This window comes from Fundulus heteroclitus, unplaced genomic scaffold (genome assembly GCF_011125445.2).
Source record: "Fundulus heteroclitus isolate FHET01 unplaced genomic scaffold, MU-UCD_Fhet_4.1 scaffold_75, whole genome shotgun sequence".
NCBI lineage: Eukaryota > Metazoa > Chordata > Actinopteri > Cyprinodontiformes > Fundulidae > Fundulus > Fundulus heteroclitus.
In genome coordinates, this window is record NW_023397197.1 from 1,111,918 (window position 1) to 1,131,551 (window position 19,634).

The 19,634-nt window shown below is 39.9% G+C and overlaps 1 protein-coding gene, 1 long non-coding RNA gene and 1 pseudogene across 2 annotated transcripts in view; 1 reads left to right on the top strand and 2 right to left on the bottom strand.

Annotated features, from left to right (window-relative positions):
* The window catches only part of LOC118561876 (kinesin-like protein KIF20B), a 366,850-nt gene that overhangs the window by 222,279 nt on the left and 124,937 nt on the right, over positions 1 to 19,634 (bottom strand). The window lies entirely within an intron of this gene.
* LOC118561888 lies at positions 1,483 to 3,339 on the bottom strand. The gene is made up of 3 exons (XR_004930338.1): positions 3,085 to 3,339; positions 1,846 to 1,953; positions 1,483 to 1,720 (listed from the first exon to the last, which is right to left on the bottom strand). It is a non-coding gene; the product is annotated as an uncharacterized LOC118561888 (long non-coding RNA).
* On the top strand, positions 15,550 to 17,657 carry LOC118561911 (annotated as a pseudogene).

A 19,634-nucleotide genomic window follows, 5' to 3' on the forward strand; every position in this document is an offset into this window, starting at 1 on the left:
CTTTAAAAAGACAAAGTTATATATTCATTGCTGGAAAAACACTCAAGGTCACTATATTGTTTCATTTGATAATTTTCTGTAAAAAGCAATTCAGAGCACAATAACTCAACAATAGAACTTAAAGAGCTACTGATATCAACCTGGAGGGTATCCCAGATAGGAGGCTTAACAAATATGGAAAAGCCTGGTGTCTAGGTTGCTAAATTCTGTTAAAGTGTAACTCTTCCCCAAATCAGCTGTTTGTTGTCAATAAACTCTTAACATGGTTGTTTTATAGTACTATCTACATATCCTGGTCATTATTTTTGAAAAATTATAATGCATATTTGTTGAAATCCGGCTTTTGTGTCCAAAACTCAGTATGGCGCCTTCCTAGGGTCAAACTTCTTGCATTGAATTTCAAATTAACATTAGTTTCTGCACGTGCAACGTAATTCTGAGTGTGTGACATTGGTCCCCTGGCTGCTCAGGACTATAAAAGCCAGCTCAGTCTTAAAAAACAAAACAAAAAAATAGAGCATCTTCTTGTGCCTCCATAGAGAGCACTATTGCACTTTTCAAACTCTCTAGCGACCTTTTTTATCTTCAAAAAACAAATTTACCAACTTTTTATGTGTTCTTGGGCAGTGTATGTGAAAGCAATCAATTGTTCTGCAGTTAGTGTCTTGAGGCAGCCAGGAAGGGGCTGCTGTGAGACTGTGATGTTGGTTCTAGGTTGGACATTGGACATGGGCGATCTGCGGTATCTGCCTGCTGTTTGAGACGATACAGAGAGGGTGATCTGGGGCTGACGTGTCCACATTACAAATGAATCATGATGCACAAAGCTGCCGGTGATCCCGCCTGGGTTACAAAGCAGAAAATATATGTTGATTCTGATATATGATAATATATGATAGGACCAATTCTGTCCACCATTTGACTCTGCAGCGCCAGGTTGTGGCTTCACTGAGTCAGGGCCTTGAGCCAGCAGGTCAAATTGATCAGAGTCTGGTCTGCTTGGCTCCACAAAAACCTTCCTACACCGCCGGGGATGAGGAGGGTGAAAAACTCAACTCAACAGACCGAAACGTGGCGTAACTACCAGCATAACTCTGCTCACTCTCCATGATTCAGTACAGCAAATCAAGCAGCCTGTCTCACTCTCATATATATATATATATATATATATATATATATATATATATATATATATATATATATATATATATATATATATATATATATAAATCAATATGCCACAAACTGTTGGGGTACGGCATATGGTAAGCCCACCTTGCAACAGTCCGACTCCACCTTCTTGCAGCAGATGTCAGGTTTGTCCTTCCCAACATTTAGCGTACCCTGGCCCGTGTGACAATCACATCTTGAGCACGAAGCAGCACCCTCATCATCTGAAAAATACAAACATGAAAGCATTAATGATTAAAAAATACTCTCACAAGCGGATCCAACTTAAATATCAATTTTCTGTAGAAAAGACAAACCTCATGCCCAGAGTTTGGATACTGGTCCTGCAATGTGCTCACACGCTCTTGCAGCTGATTGTCATCTAAGGCAGACAGTCTTCCTCTTATGTGTAGGTCCACCAGCTTTGATTTGTTGTTCAAAAACGACGAGGAACATCCGATCATTTTTGCCTTTTTTTTGATTGTATGTTCTTGCTTCATAAGGACGTCTATGTGCTCTCTGGTAACAATAGATGGTCTGCCACTCCGCCCTAGGAAAACAAATGTTAAGTATTACATTTTATACAGAAGACAACCCAATCTTTAACAGCAAAAAAATAAAATAGAAATCAATTAATAAAAAAAAAGAAAAGAAATTTTGTTTGTGAGGACTTACCTGAACTAACCCGCCTTATGAAGAAACGACGATCCTCGGTTCGATGGAAATGAGCTATTGCTAGCACTCCAACCTCAGTCAAACTGCTTTACTGTTCATTGTAGGTTTCTGTAGACAATAAATGTTCAATTCTGTGAAGGTTTCTTACACAACTTTCTATTGAACGTCGCTCTCTGTCGCTACACATTCCCTGGCTAAGGGCTCGCTCAGTTTCATGCCCTTTTCTTGCAATTCTGTCAATTACTACCAACGCAAATTGACGGACAGAAAGCGGAATTTACAAAGTTGGATGTCTTACATATTTGTTTCAAAACTTTTGATCATTGATTTTTGATATCTGAAATAAAAACTATGACCGGTAAAAAATGGATTATGGAGATCCAGGATTAGTTTTCAGACATCCAGAAAGTTTATTTTAGATAGGAAGAAAGTTATTTTAGATATCCGAAAGTAAAATCCCACTACACATAAATGGGAAAAGTGATGTAATTTCTACTATAAATAATTATATTTAAGATATCTAAAGTTTCCACTTTAGATAGCAAGAATTCTGTTGGAGATATCTGAAATACACATTAAGTCAAGACTTTAGCACTGCAAAAAGGGAACTAAAAGTGAGTAAAACTTTCTTGAAATCAGTGTATTCTTCCTTGATTTGAGCAGCTAAATAAGACTATTTGCCAATGGAATGAGTATTCTTACCCCTAAAAGAAGGTTATTAGCTATTCTGCACTTGAAATAAGATGATGTAGATGAACTGTTATTATTTTAAGTGCAAAAATCTTATTCCGTATTTGAGATGTCTGAAATTCATATTCAGTCAAGCTAATAAATGTTAAAACGGCCTGCCATACCCTGCACAGTACATGGCACTTGGCCGACACCGGACCCAGCGGTAAATGTATGGGGGGAGGGGGGAGAGAGACGCATGCACCTCGACTAACAGCAGCTTAAGCAGCCTATATCCCGCTCTCAAGATAAAAGCATCTACTAAACAGGCAGCGCTGTGGCTACTTACTCAACACAGTAGCTCTTTAGCACATAGCAAGCTGCTGCGTGGGGGCCATAGGTTCGCCCACTTTGCTTGCCTGTCTGAAAATATTTAGACATCTAACCTCACACCATTACAAACATTCCTCAACGTGAACAAAGTTAGTAAGCGTACAATTTATTGTAAATATCAACAGAATAGGCTAATAACATGACAACAATTATTTTCAACCTGTTTTATCTACTTACCGACAACTTCACCGCTGTTCCCTCTTGCTGGTAAAAAGCTGTCTGGCCTGGGGAGTGCCGAACAAGACTTCTTTGTCAGAAAGACGTCGTTGGTGTAGACACTTGTCAATCAAACATGTCTGACCAATAGAGAAGCACCCGCCCACCACGGTACGTTTGTTCCAAAATGATTCAATCGAAAAAATTTGAACTTCAAAACTTTTTGAGCTTCAAAAAAAAAAAGTGATTCAAACGAAAAAATCTGAACTTCAAAACTTTTTTCACTTAAAAAAAAAATGATTCAATCAAAAAAAATTGAACTTTAAAACTTTTTTCTCTTCAAAAAAAAAGTTATTTAATCAAAAAATGTTGAACTTCAAATTTTTTTTTCTTCAAAAAAAACAACGAAAAAACACATTCTCTTCAATACCTTTTTATTGACGGGTAATTTTTTTTTTGCATTTAATTTTTTTTTTTTTAATTGAAAATATTTTTTTTGATTGAAACAACTTTTTTGGAATTGAATGATTAAGACACAAATGTCCTACCCATGTATACCCCAAACGCAAAAAAAGATTACTTCAATCAAAGAAAACATTTTCAATTAAAAAAAAGTGTTCAAATGCAATTTTTGGAGTCTCAAATATTTTATTTGCATTCAAAACTATTTTCTATGATTGAAAACGTTTATCTTTTGATTTAAGTGACTTTTTTTATTGATTCCCTTGTTTGTTTGTTTGAAGCAACTTATTTTTTGATTGAATGATAAAGACACAAATGTCCTACCCATTATATGGTCCAATCAAAAAACAATGCTACTTCAATTAAAAACATTGCTTCAAACAAAAAAAAACTGACTTCTATCAAAGAAAACATTTTCAATCAAAGAAAATCAGTGTTCAAATGTATTTTTTTGAGTCTCAAATATATTTTTGGATTCAAATACTTTTTTTCTTTGATTGAAAAGTTTTTTTTTAATTGAAGTGAATTTTTTTTTAATTGAAAATATATTTTTTGATTGAAGCAACCTTTTTTTTGATTGAATAATAAAGACACAAATCTACCTTCATATGGTTCCATCAGAGCTGAACAGAACCTGGATCAGCAGAACAACAATGAAGCCATTTAAACAGCAGCAGAGTGTTTGTGTTCACACTGGGAGTCATGAGAAGGCTTCATGTCTTCAGACGTCAGCAGGTGAACTTTCCTCTGACTCCCACTCAGCCAGACCAGTCTGAGCAGTTCCTGCAGCAGGAAGCAACCAGCAGCTCTGTTCTCTGGGCTCATTTCTCCTCAGGACGCCATCAGGAAACATTTTCAGCACAACTTCTCTCCTTTCTCATCAAGACTTTATCAACCTGCCTCTGATATCACTGCAGACGCTCTGCTGACTGTTTTAGTCTGAAAGAAAAACTACAAACCAGGTGAGCTGTGACGTCATCAGAGGATCAGAGCTGATGTGCAGATGAATGATTTGTGTTTCCTCTGCAGGTGAAGGTAGAAAGTGTTTCTGAGCTCTAGAACTACACTGAACAGAACTAGAAACATGAACTTGCAGAGAAATAGTTCCTGTTTTGCTGCTTTGAGCAGAGCCGTGCATGGAGCCAACGTGATGTAGCAGAAAGTAGCAGCGTTCACATGCAGCCCTACCCTGAGAAAGGCATCTAGCTTCAACAGACTCGCTCCATCATGTCAGAAGTAATGTGGAACATTTAGATCCAAGACTAAAACTACGGCCAGCTTTATGTTCTGTTCTCCAGTTTTTAGACCCAGTACCATCCCAGCTTTATTTATAGAGCACTTTCAGAACCACAGAACCAGATTAATCTATAAGAATAAACAGCAGCCATATGATAACATGACAAGACATTAAACTTTAAAACTTGAACACTATTTTACTCTTTGGCTTAAAACACAGCATGAGACTTCTGGTTTTTACAATTAAAACAATGTTGATTTTATTATTTTAACTGTTTTGCATCTGACATGTGCAGCTGTGATTGTTTTAAAGTGTTTTAATAAATAAATTAAGGAAATTAAAATCAATAACTAAAACAAATGAACAGCCCTATGCTAAAATAATCTAACAATCATAAAATCTGTAAAAAATTAATTGAAAGGAAAGAGAATCAAAATAGTATTAATGATGATCAGAACAGTTTAAAGTCTTCTTGTTTTTATAGTTAAATCAATGTTGATTCTATTGGTTTAACTTTTTCCTTTGATATTTGCAACTGTCATTGTTTTTAAGTGTTTTTATAAATAAAATTAACTTTGAATTCAATAAGACCTCAAATAAATAAACAGCCCTATGCTGAAATAATAATAATAATAATTCAACAATAATGAGACGGATGGAGGATAGTGGCCTGTTTCAGCATGGCTCTGGATGAAAGCACGGATATCAGCCATAATGAGCAGCTGTGTGTTTGGCTGAGCTTCCCCAAAGAAAACACTTTGAAGGAGTCCCAATCCCAACCAAGTTGTTTAAGGAGGTATTCCCTCTGATCAGAGGTCCTATTTTAGACATGATTAATCTATCCTTGGTAAATGGATATGTACCACAGGCTTTTAAAGTAGCTGTTATTAAACCTTTACTTAAGAAACCATCTCTTGATCAAGATGAGTTAGTAAATTACAGACCTATATCTAATCTTCTTTTCTTATCTAAAATTCTTGAGAAAGTAGTAGCTAATCAACTATGTGAACATTTACAAAGTAATGACCTACTTGAGGAGTTTCAGTCAGGCTTCAGAGCTCATCATAGCACTGAAACAGCTCTGGTGAAGGTCACCAATGATATTCTCATGGCCTCAGATAATGGACTTGTGTCTATACTTGTCCTGTTAGATCTCAGTGCTGCGTTTGATACAGTTGATCACAATATTCTCCTACAAAGACTTGAGCATACTGTAGGGATTAAGGGAAAAGCATTAGGCTGGTTTAAATCTTATCTGTCGGACAGATTCCAGTTTGTTCATGTTAATAATAAATCTTCCTCAAACTCTAGGGTCACTTGTGGAGTACCACAGGGTTCAGTCCTTGGACCAATTCTATTTACTATATATGCTTCCGATTGGCAAAATTATCAGACAGCATGGGATTAATTTTCACTGTTATGCTGATGACACTCAGCTATATTTATCCATAAATCCTGATGAATCCAATCAGTTACTTCGACTGCAGTCATGTCTTGATGACATCAAAAGCTGGATGACTTTAAATTTCCTGCATTTAAATTCTGACAAGACAGAAGTTGTAATCTTTGGGCCAGAGTCTTCAAAAAATAAAGTTCTTAATCAATCCCTTAATCTGGATGGCATTAACTTGGCCTCTGGTAATAAAGTTAAAAATCTTGGTGTTGTTTTCGACCAAGACATGTCATTTAAATCCCATATTAAACAGGTTTCCAGAGTTTCCTTTTTTCACCTCCGGAATATTGCCAAAATTAGAAACATTCTGTCCAGGGGTGATGCTGAAAAACTAGTCCATGCATTTGTTACTTCAAGGCTGGACTATTGTAATTCTTTACTATCAGGAAGTCCACAAAATGCAGTTCGAAGTCTTCAGCTGATCCAAAATGCTGCAGCAAGAGTTCTGATGAAAATCAACAAGAGGGATCATATTTCTCCAATTTTAGCTTCCCTTCATTGGCTTCCTGTTAAATCAAGAATAGAATTTAAAATTCTCCTTCTAACGTATAAAGCCCTTAATAATCAAGCTCCATCATATATCAGAGCTCTGATTACCCCGTATGTTCCTAACAGAGCACTTCACTCTCAGACTGCAGGTCTGCTGGTGGTTCCTAGAGTCTCTAAAAGTAGAATGGGAGGCAGATCCTTTAGCTATCAGGCTCCTCTCCTGTGGAACCAACTCCCAGTTTTGGTCCGTGAGGCAGACACCCTATCTATTTTTAAGACTAATGTTAAAACTTTCCTTTTTGACAAAGCTTATAGTTAGAGTGGCTCATACCCTGAGCTATCTCTATAGTTGTGCTGTGATAGGCCTAGGCTGCTGGAGGACATCAGGGTCTAATTTTCTCACTCTACTGATTTCTACTGTTCTTCAGTCTACTGTTCTCCAGTTTTGCATTGTATTACATTGAAATGACTGTTGTCATTTAAGCTTTTAACTTTTTGCTTTCTCTTTTTCCCTTCATAGTAGGTACACCTGGTCTGGCGTTCTGTTAACTGTGACATCATCCAGAGAAGACGGCTCACCCGCTACTACCACCTAATGTAGAGCAGATTACTAGATCAATGTGTGCTTCTGTGCTTGTTTGTCTGTCTTGTTGTGTCTCTGTTCTGTCTTCTGTAACCCCAGTCGGTCGAGGCAGATGACCGTTCATACTGAGCCCGGTTCTGCCGGAGGTTTTTCCTTCCCGTTAATGGGTGGTTTTTCTTCCCACTGTCGCTTCATGCTTGCTCAGTATGAGGGATTGCAGCAAAGCCATGTACAATGCAGACGACTCTCCCTGTGGCTCTACGGTTCCCCAGGAGTGAATGCTGCTTGTCGGGACTTTGAAGCAATCAACTGGTTTCCTTATATAGGACATTTTTGACCAATCTGTATAATCTGACCCAATCTGTATAATATGATTGAACTTGATTTTGTAAAGTGCCTTGAGATGACATGTTTCATGATTTGGCGCTATATAAATAAAATTGAATTGAATTGAATTGAATTGAACATTTGTCGACATATTGAACATCTTTCTAAAATCGTATCAATCAACCCCCATTAATAAATTAACGTCTAAAATGTATAATGAACTACAAATCTTGGCGGGTGGGAATACACTATATATAAAGGAGAGATGGGACAAAGAAAGGAACGATCAAATTCTCATTGAGGATTGGTCTGATATTTTGAATAACTGTTGTACATCATCACTAGCCTATAAGGAATTTGCCTGGAAGACTGCTACACGCTTCTTTAAAACACCAGCTCAGAGGGGCAAAAATGCAGACAGAACATGCTGGAGGTTATGTGGGTCTAGTCAAGCCGGCCACTTACATATTTTTTGGAGCTGTCCTAAACTACTTTCCTTCTGGGAGACAATTAAACAAAGTGTAGAGTTTGTTATTGGGGTCAATCTTGTTCTGGACTTTGAGACGTTGTTCCTGGGCAGAAGACCAAATTGTGTAAAGGGGTTCTATAAAACATACATGTTCAATATAATGCTTACTGCTAGCAAAAAAGCAATCACTCGAAAATGGATGATGGATAAAACGCCCACACTACAAGACTGGATAAACATCATCCAAGACATTCGCAAGATGGAAGAACTGACATTTGCACTGAAACTGGAACAGGACAGATTTGAAAGATCCTGGACCCCATGGCAAATTTTCATGGACTCCAGATCTGAAAACAATGAAAATGAGGTGACGCCTATTGTTCTTTAGCTACTCTGTTCGATGTATATTGTTTTACAGTTCAGGAAAGTTTTCATGACGTGACACCAATTTGCTTATTCTTTTTTCTCCCCGTTCCTCTGAGAGGATCTGGGGCAGAAGAAGGAAATAAAAAGATAAAAAAAAAAAATGGAACGCTAAATACTGGAGGTAGGATAAACACAGGAAGAGGTATGTAATATGGACCAATATGTTAAACTGAATGGATGCTAGTAAATGTCAGTACCATCCTTTGTAAATGGAGGTGATACACGCCCTCCTTATCGTTCCATAATAAAAATTTGAATAATAAAAAAAAAAAAAAGCTAGCACATGTGCATAATCAAAAATAACTGAAATACAATTATAGAGCATTCAGTATTGTAAGAAAGCCCACACTGTTTCTGGATAAATACATTATTGTATGAGTTAAGTTCTGTTCCGTTTTCTGCCTTTTTCGTTGTAAAACTGAAATGTCCCATGCTCCTGAATGCACCATAGCTTTCCGACGCTCACGAATGCAACACTGTGAACGCTGAGCTGTGTAGACGCGCGTTTGATTTTCCGCTTAAGACAAAGTTTTGCAGTTTCACAACACACGTCGGCTCTCACGGTTTATTGTTGTGTGTGAATAACAAGAGGTGGCTGTCAACAAGCTTGAAGGCTGTCATTTTTGATGCGCTGCTTGAGCTGAAATAAAACCGTGAAACGTCCGCTCGCTTGCTGTTCTTTCAGAAGGCTCCACCAGCACAGGCTGGATCATCAGAGTGATAGAGACAAGGAGGAGCCGTAGCGGGAAACGGCGATACAGGGCGCGAAGCAATAAAAATATCATTACATATTTCGCAAAGGTTTTTCTTTATATTTTTTAAAAAAATGTAACTAAATTTGTAATTCTTAATATTTTCGGAAGTAACTGTAACTGAATTACATATTTTCTCATTGTAACTGTAACGAATTACAATTACTCTTTTTTTGTAATTAAATTACGTAACGTCGTTACATGTAATCCGTAACTCCCCAACACTGGTTGCCACATTTAAAATAACTTGATCTTGAGAAGCGTTTACATGAATCTCAATCTGATTGTCAATCAGTAGAACTCAACCGTCTCATTTGGATTACAATTTCATTCCAATTGATCTTAATTTGACAATATTTCACCCGGCATGTTAACAGGACACATTTCTATTCTGATCGGCTGTTTATTCCTATTAGTCTTGTTGGTGTAAATGTAGCTATTGTAGCTTTTCTTTTTAGGGCATTCAGTGTGGGAATAGACAGCTGAGAGATTCAGAGGTGACAGGACAGGCGTGTCAGAAAGTTATCACTGAAAAAACCAGTTCAACGCCCAATCAATCTACATAAATGCATTTTTGACCAATAAAACTTATTGAACCATTTACAGATCTGAAAGGTTTCCTATATGCGTCTCCCACAATGTTCAACACATTCCTACACCCTTGACTGACATGTTTTCTAAGTTGTATACTTTATATAACCATTGTGGTGTCATCCGTAGTAAGTAGTTAAGTCCACATTTACTGAAACCTTAAACAATGTCAATAACACTTTCCATGACCTGCCTTCTCTTTCTGACCTGGTCTAACTGAACTGACGTTTGCTTATCACTGTATGGATTTCTGATTTGCTGCCTCTGAGAAAAAAGGCTTCTGTGCTTTCTCTACTGCCATTACTTTTCTCATGCTGCTGAATATGCTGGTGGACATGTTTCCATGTATACATGCCTCCTTTGACAAATGCAGAGTCAGAAGCTAAAGGTTTTGGTAAATGCAAGACAGAATAGAGTGATTAGCTTGATTGTATGTCAGCCATTTTCTGTTTTTGCCAGAGTGAAATACATTTGGAATTATTCTTTTGCTTTTCTGATTTGGGTGGGTACTGAACAATATTCAAATCCTTGGAGGGTGTGAGAAATAGTCAAAAGGCTTAGAGTTCCATGACTCAGTGTCCATATTGCTCCTTCTCTCTCAGTCAGTACTTCTGGCTGCTTTGTGAAATGAAATTAACATTTAAATGGTTGCATCAACACGGTTAATTGTTGACCAATTATCATACATGAGACACAAAAGTTCTAAGAGTAGATCCTTTTGTGTTCTTAAACTGTACCTGAAGGTTTCTGCTGTCCACTACCTCCTCCATGACATCGGGAGCTCTTGAAGCGCTACTACTGCTCACTGGACTGACACAGCTGTGTTCATCACATTTGTAAAAAATAATAATAGTGAAAAAAAAGTTTTTTGGAGTGTATGTATATATATATATATATATATATATATATATATATATATATATATATATATATATATATATATGGGCACTGCAAAATGCTCCATCTGCAGCTGATAATGCCAGTGGAGCAGCAATTCTCGAGAATCAAACAGCAGGTGTAGCAGTCAAAGACCAACCAAACTGGTTGAAAAACAGCACTTATGATCTCAGATAAGCAGAGACCCCAAAAACACATCTACACAGACAGCTGACATGCAACAGGAATAACAATGACACACACCGCCACCTCCCCAAATATAAAGAAGTAACACCATTGCACCAGAATTGCAAAATGCTACAAAATAACTTTTTTTATTATTATTTTGTTTTCAGTTCAGTTTTGACTTTTCTGCACTCCATCGATGTATGCGCTGAATCCAGATGCAGTGTACGTTAGCACATGCGCACAGCTTGGTGGGAATAGTGCCTGTATGTAAAGATTCACATATCAATGTACAAAGTACCTTGATATATATTCCAAACTTTTAATGCTGTGTGGCCTGACATGATTTAAACCAAATGTGTTGTTAAAAGAGATGATGCTGTGTTCATGACACCATCGCCAAACATTTATGAAAAGGTCTAGAACTTGTTCAGTAAAGTGAAGTTAATGTATTCCTCTGTATGTTTCTAGGTAAACGTAGATAATTAAATTGAGCACACTTACTATTTACTATAAACATGTAAAATTCAACACTGTGTGATCTTGAACATGTAAGTTTATAACAGTGGTGATACCTCAAAGCAAAGTGTGTAATGAACAATGTAAATGTAAGCATGAGTCAATGACTCATCCTGATTCTGTAATGAATCAAAATATTCTAGTTTTAGCACTTTGTGACAGATATGAGAAAAAGTACACCAAAAGTACAGTTATAAGCTTCAGTATTATAGTAGAAGCTTAAGTCTTAGTATTATTGTACTTAGTCTTAAACTTCTGATTAAAATTAAAACAAGTACACTTCACTATGAACATTAAGCATATGAAATATCTTTTATAAAAAGTAAAATTCAAGTATGCTCTCTCATTTTAAGTATGATATAGGTATATATTTTTGTACACTTAAATAAACTACTTTCTGCTAGTTCTCAGCTGGCAGTAGAAGAAGAAGAAGCTGTTGATCATTTTATTTCCTTTGTTCCTCCTTAGAAAAACCAGAAAGGAACAGAAACTGTAATGTCATCAAAATAACAGAAGTGCCTGTTTTTAATTTCACTTTCTCACTTCAACCTATCCAGACGGAACCCAGTCTGGTTCTACGGTGGTTCTGTTTGGTCTCAGTCTGTTGTTCACATCTTGTTCTTCAGCACTTTGGACCGTCTGAACAAACTGTAAGTTTGCTTTGTTTCCTACCAGAACTTTGTCTTGAGGAACTTTCCTCTTTGTTTCTGCTCTCTGATGTCTGGAGAACATGTTCACTTCTGATTTCAGCACAAAGTCTCATCTCTGCTGTCTGAAGACTAATCTACAGGATTATTGATTATTGATAAACTGGAACCAAACAACACGATGAACAGCTGATGTTTGTTTGTTTTATTCATTGAACAAACTGCTTCATGTGAATGTACAGAAGGCACCCTTTGCCTTATTTCTTTTTGTATTTTTTTTTCTTTCTGTTTGCTTTTTCTTACCTACTCCTTCTGATCCATGGTATAACAAGGACATACTGTGTATATATTTGATGCACCTCGTCCTACTTGACTCCTCTTTCCCATGACTACTGATCAGTGAGACGTGAATTTCTCCAATGTGAGATCAATAAAGCTTATCTTATTTCCTGGAATCAAACTCTGGTCTCCCATTAAAGTCAGAAACAACAGCTTCCTGCTGCTTCCTGTTCAAAATAAAATGACATCAGTGTTAAGATGTGTTTGATTCAGTCAGATTATTAAATAGTTCAGCTTTGATGCAGCAGATAATCCACTTGTAGAGTTTGATGATTGTGAAATAAAATAGTTGCTGACGTTCAGTCAGAGTGAATCAGTGTCAGTGGATGAAATTTTGCTCCATGGCTCCATCTAGTGGACTGATAGTAGAAGTACAGCAGCTGCTCTCACTGCTGTCTGACTGCATTCAACTGACACTGATATGAAGCAGAGAAGAAGAGCCAATCAGAGGAGGAGCAGCTGATCTTTTTCCAGCACTAATGATGTAAAGGATGATCAGAGTTGATGTGCAGATGAATGATTTGTGTTTCCTCTGCAGGTGAAGGTAGAAAGTGTGTGTGAGCTGATGTGGATGTGAATTCAGCAGCATGGATCAGTGTGAGGACAGAGAGGAGGGAGTCCCTCCCTCTAAAACCACTCTGTGTGGGGAAGCTGAGAGCCAGAGCCACGCTCAGAGGTGAGATCAGCATCTCTAAGTGTCCAGAGCCCTTTTCACACAGCGTTCTCACTATATCAGGCCAGAAGAGACCAAGTGGTCCTGAAGCTGCTGCTGTTCCTCTTTGCTGCTTCATCCAGACTGAACAGAGCAGCTCAGCATGGTACCAGTGGGTTCTGACAAACAGCAAGTCAGTGTTGCACAACCAGCTGAGTGACACCAGCCTGTTGCTTAGAGCTCTGGGTTCCAGCAGGACACATCTGGAAAAACTCACCAACTTCCAGAACATTTCCTGGATCTTGATGACCAACATGTGTTCAACATTATTCATCCTAGAAAGAAGGACGGCTGATCAGACATTTATGGAAGAACCTTTACATTTATTTTCTGTCTAAATACGACCCAGATCAACAGAACCAGCTGGTCCCTCTATGTAGATATTAAGATAAGTATTCTTCTTACAGGATTCCTAAGACACTGACAGAAACACATGAACCAGAACCAGAACCCAGCTGTGTGTCCTTTAAGAGCGATGATTCAAAGAAATACTTCATGGACTTCAAATCTTCTGGACCTCCATCCTCAGAGAGGTGAGCTGTATCTAACTGCTGTAACTGTGGAAACTGAGTCAGTGTGAAATGTTTTTATTCCAACATGTGTTTAACGTGAGCTCAGCTCTTTTTCCCACATTTCTATGTTCATATGTGAAGCGGTGTGTGTTGGATGTTCTCCAGAACCACAGCAGTGAAAGTGGAAAGAATGGATGTTGTTGGAGGCGTCCTGGATGCTGCTGCATCATGTTTAACAGCTCTGATCTGTTTGCTTTTGGGCCTCATTGATTAGTCGCCATCATTAAACACTTTTCTCTGCTTAAAGTCAAAGATTTAGTTTGGACTGGAGCTCACTCTGATTGGTTCTGTTCCATGTTAATGAGCTAACTGGACTGTTTAGTCCCTCTCCCATATTCATAGTGATTGAATCAAATCCAACATGGAACCAACTGGACTTTCTTTCTTTGTTCCTGAACCGTTTTGTCATCGTATCTGAAAGTCTTCCTCAGTTTTAGTGACTGAAGAGTTTCAGTTCTTCTCAGCTGGAGCTGGAACAATCACTGGGATCAGAACCAGAGACTTGGTGTTGTTCCCTCACAGGAGTTTAGAGCTGCAGCTGTTCTTCAGCTCTTAAATATCTCAATGGATTTATTACATTTCAGTTGAGCTTCAGACAAGTTAGCAGAACTGCAGCAACTCATTAAAATGGGTCCAGAAATGCTCTGGTCTAAATGCTTCTCTAGATTTTTCTTCAACAGCTTTATTGTTACTTTGGGAAACTAATAAAATCCTGATTTCACTGCAAGGAATCATGTTGTGATATTTTAGCCAATCACCACCCCTAGTATGGACCGGTCTCCTCAGTCGGGGTCTGAGGTTCTGGAAATGACCCGTTACATTTCTTTAAGAGCCAAGAACAGAAACCCAGTTCCTCCCAGTGAGCTCTCAGATGTTCCAGTTCTATTTGCAGACAGAGGTTTGATCCGTTATCTCCAGAAATCAGCTGCCCTGTTCTGATGAAAACACCTTCATGTCTTCATGTCTGGAGTGTTGATGCTGATCAGGAGGTTCTGCTGCTTCCTGGCTCCATGTCAGACTAACAGTGGATCACATTTCCACGACCCGCTGGGAAATAGCTGGTAGAGCCAGTCTGACCCATCAAGACTTGGTTCCTGTGTGCGTTGTGAGAGCAGTTCAGCATGGAAGGAAAGCTTCATCATGTGGTTGGTGGAACCAAGCTGAGCTGAAGTGGACCATCAGAGGTTCTGTTGGTTCTTAGTGGATCAGCAGGAACATTAAACATCTCCAACTACCTGGATCCTCTGGTTCTCTGCTCACATCCAGATGTCCTTCATGGACCTTTACCTTCTGATTGTCTCTGTGTGGACAGATATAATGTCTGCTCACTGGCTCAGGGTAACATAAGCCACTCTAACTATAAGCTTTGTCAAAAAGAAAAGTTTTAAGCTTAGTCTTAAAAGTAGACAGGGTGTCTGCCTCAAGGAATCAATAAAGTTCAAATATTATTATTATTATTATTAATAAAATAGAGCCACTGATCAAAGGGAATACCTCCTTAAACAACTTGGTTGGGATCGGGTCTAACATACAGGTAGAAGGTTTAGATGAAGCTAATATTTTAGATAGCTCAGAAAGCTCTACTGTTTCTAAACAGTTCAGACACTGCGCAGGTTCTAAAGATTCCTCCAATGCTGCCTCACTTACTGAGGACGATGTAATCATGTTTGGGAGGATGCCAATTATTTTATTTTTAATAGAATCAATTTTATTTATGAAGAATCCCATAAAATCATTACTGCTAAGAGCTATGGGAATGGATGGATCAACGGAGCTCTGACTCTGTGTAAGTTTGGCAACTGTACTGAAGAGAAATCTAGGATTATTTTGTTCTTCTCAATAAATGATGGTAAATGGTAAATGGCTTGTACTTGTGTAGCGCTTTAACTGGTCTTGACAACCTCCAAAGCGCTTTACACTACAGTTCAGTCATTCACCCATTCACACCCTGACGGTGGTGAGCTATGTTAGTAGCTACAGCTTCCCTGGGGCAGACTGACAGAGGCGAGGCTGCCATGCACCGGTGCCACCGGGCCCTCTGACCACCGCCAGCAGGCAATGTGGGTGAAGTGTCTTGCCCAAGGACACAACGACAGAGACAGTCAGTGCAGGGGATTGAACCAGCAACCTGCCAATTGCAAGACGAACTCCCTAACCTCTGTGCCACATCGCCCCGCTTTTAACCCATCAACCCAAAACATATTTTTCATCATATAAATGATGAAAAATATGCTGCTCTAACTCTGCGAAGGGTCTTTTTATACAACAGTAGACTGTCTTTCCTGATTAGGTAGGATTCCTCTTGGTGTGTAGAGCGCCATTTTGTCTCCAATTTCCTAACACTGTGCTTCAAGGAACGCAGCTCTAAATTAAACCAGGGAGCCAGCTTCCTCTGAACAATCACCTTCTTTTTCAAGGGAGTTACATTGTCTAATGCAGAACGCAATGAGGAAGTCACACCGTTAACAAAGTCATCTTACTGCAAGAGGTGTGGAGTGAGAAGGACTTTCTATACTTGAAAACAAAGCTGGCCTCTACTCATCGTAACTCTCATTACTTCAAAAGCGGAGTCACAGGAGCTGGACTGGCCATTCTTTCCAAACTCCAAATCCTTGACATGTCCCTTTATCGCTACTCTTTGAACGGTTACCCTTACATGGCTCACCATGGGGACTGGTTTGGAGGCAAAGCCGTTGGAATGACCATTCTGAATCTGGCGGCCCTGACTGCAAACGTCTATGTCACACAACTGTATGCAGAATTCAGCAGAGAGAAGGAGTCTTACCTCTCCAACAGAGTGGTCCAGGCCTGGGAGCCGCAGCAATTCATCCGCCCTTTACGTCTACAGGAGCAGATGTGGTCATTGTGAGAGGTGACATCAACATGCGCCCTCAAGACCTCGGCTGCAGACTACTGATGTCTTACACTGGACTGAGGGACTCTTGTGTAGAAACAGCTAAATTTGATGGGTGTGAAAATGGTATGACTTTATTTGCAGATGACCTCTTCATCAGTAAACATTAGCTCGTCCCCTTTGAAAAAGGTATTTGGATCGACTACATCTTGTTCAAGGGTTCCTCCAAAGCCGCTGTTTATTGTGATTTCATGTCCACCACCAAAGGCTCCGTTCCTGGCCATCTTCTCCCATATTCTGATCAGGAGGCTCTCACTGCCGAGTTACGGCTAGAATCTCACATTCCAGGTCAGACTGGAAGTGACAAGACTCAGGACAGTCCTGCAGAGAAGCTAGCTGAGCTGGTTGACACTCTAACCGAGGCACGCACAGAAGTCAAAATGGGCTTGCACTGCGCTGAGAGGATGCGCTACACCGCTGCATACACTGGATTGATGGGCTTGGTTCCTGGAGCTGGCCATAGCAGCGGTTCCCTGCTTCGCTCTGGGAGCCCAGCAACCTTTCCCTCATATATCCTTCTACCTGCTGGCCGCCCTGTGCTTATCTATCCTGTTGATCACCTCTCTGCTGTACATCTTTTATACCATGGAGCTGAAGTCTCTCCGGGGGGCAGAAGACCAGATGAGGCTGGCTGTAGGTAGTCTGCAAGAAAAGCTCAGAAGGTTCCCTGTGGCTCAGCCTCACAATGTTCCACAAAGGTCCCCAGAGGGACAACAGCCCAGTGCTTTGGATCCAGAGGAATAACTTCAAAGTAGAAGCTTATAGCAAAAAGGCTTTGGAGTCAGCTTTAGTCTGCTCCTCTAAATTTGCTTTTGAGTTTAAGAATAAGGCCCCAGAATGAACTGTGAGTAGGAAACCTTTCTGTAGGTAGTGCAGACACACGCTTTGACATTTTTATACTTTTACAAAATCATCTGCAAGCTTTTTTATTTCTTCTTCCTCTTGTTGACTTCTTTGTGTCATGTTCATTTCAGTTTTTCTGTCTTAAGGACTTTTACTGTGAAGCTTTTGGTGATTTCATCTGTGAAAACTGCTGGATGAATATTTCCTTCCTTCCTAATTGTTCTGGTTCCTCCACAGAGTGGACCAGCAGAACTCAGAGGTTCCCAGAGGTCCGTTGGCCCGGCAGCATCAAACCCAGCTGGACTCCATATTTATGGTCTGTACATGTACAACAACTAGTTTTCCATCGGTTCTGTTCAGTCGTCTCCATGCTGGACTTTGTGGACCAGTGGACCATCAGTCTGTCCAACATGGTTCTCATGTTTGCATCCATGATCTTAGTCTGATGTGTCCTTCATATATTATTCTGTTCCAGCTGCTGGAGGACAACATTGTCACTTTTGTGAAGATGGAGCTGAAGAAGTTCCAGAAGGTTCTGAGTCCAGATGACCCAGACTGCTCAGAGAGTCAGAGAGATGATGAGGAGGTGTTGGAAGGTGAGGATGAAGAGAAGAGGAGGAGCAGCAGAGAGGCACTGATGAGGATCACTCTGAACTTCCTGAGGAGGATGAAGCAGGAGGAGCTGGCTGACTGTCTGCAGAGCAGTAAGAGGATTTCTACAAAGATTTAACCTGATGGATAAATCACACATTTACTGATGTCTGAAGAGATGGAATCACATTTATTCACATCATCTTCACAAGATCATTTGGTTTCCTTCCTGATTTCACCTTTTCTGTTCATTTAGAACATATTGCTCCAATTCAACATAAACTAAAATCTGGTCTGAAGGAGAAGTTCCAGTGTGTGTTTGAGGGGATCGCTAAAGCAGGAAGTCCAACCCTTCTGAACCAGATCTACACAGAGCTCTACATCACAGAGGGAGGGACTGGAGAGGTCAATGATGAACATGAGGTCAGACAGATTGAAACAGCATCCAGGAAACCACACAGACCAGAAACAACCATCAGACAAGAAGACATCTTTAAAGTCCCACCTGGAAGAAATCAACCAATCAGAACAGTGATGACAAAGGGAGTGGCTGGCATTGGGAAAACAGTCTTAACCCAGAAGTTCACTCTGGACTGGGCTGAAGACAAAGCCCACCAGAACTTCCACTTCATATTTCCATTCACCTTCAGAGAGCTGAATGTGCTGAAAGAGAAAAAGTTCAGCTTGGTGGACCTTGTTCATCACTTCTTCACTGAAACCAAAGGATTCTGCAGCTTTGAACACTTCCAGGTTCTGTTCATCTTTGATGGTCTGGATGAGAGTCGACTTCCTCTGGACTTCCAGAACCAGGAGATCCTGACTGACGCTACAGAGTCCACCTCAGTGGATGTTCTGCTGACAAACCTCATCAGGGGGAAACTGCTTCCCTCTGCTCACCTCTGGATAACCACACGACCTGCAGCAGCCAATCAGATCCCTCCTGAGTGTGTTGGCATGGTGACAGAGGTCAGAGGGTTCACTGACCCACAGAAGGAGGAGTACTTCAGGAAGAGATTCAGAGATGAGGAGCAGGCCAGGAGGATCATCTCCCACATGAAGACATCAAGAAGCCTCCACATCATGTGCCACATCCCAGTCTTCTGCTGGATCACTGCTACGGTTCTGGAGGACGTGTTGGAGACCAGAGAGGGAGGAGAGCTGCCCAGCACCCTGACTGAGATGTACATCCACTTCCTGGTGGTTCAGACCAAAGTGAAGAAGGTCAAGTATGATGGAGGAGCTGAAACAGATCCACACTGGAGTCCAGAGAGCAGAAAGATGATTGAGTCTCTGGGAAAACTGGCTTTTGATCAGCTGCAGAAAGGAAACCTGATCTTCTATGAATCAGACCTGACAGAGTGTGGCATCGATATCAGAGCAGCCTCAGTGTACTCAGGAGTGTTCACACAGATCTTTAGAGAGGAGAGAGGAGGACTGATCCAGGACAAGGTGTTCTGCTTCGTCCATCTGAGTGTTCAGGAGTTTCTGGCTGCTCTTCATGTTCATCGGACCTTCATCAACTCTGGTGTCAACCTGATGGAAGAAACTCAAACGTCTAAGGAGTCTTTATTTTCTAAGAAACC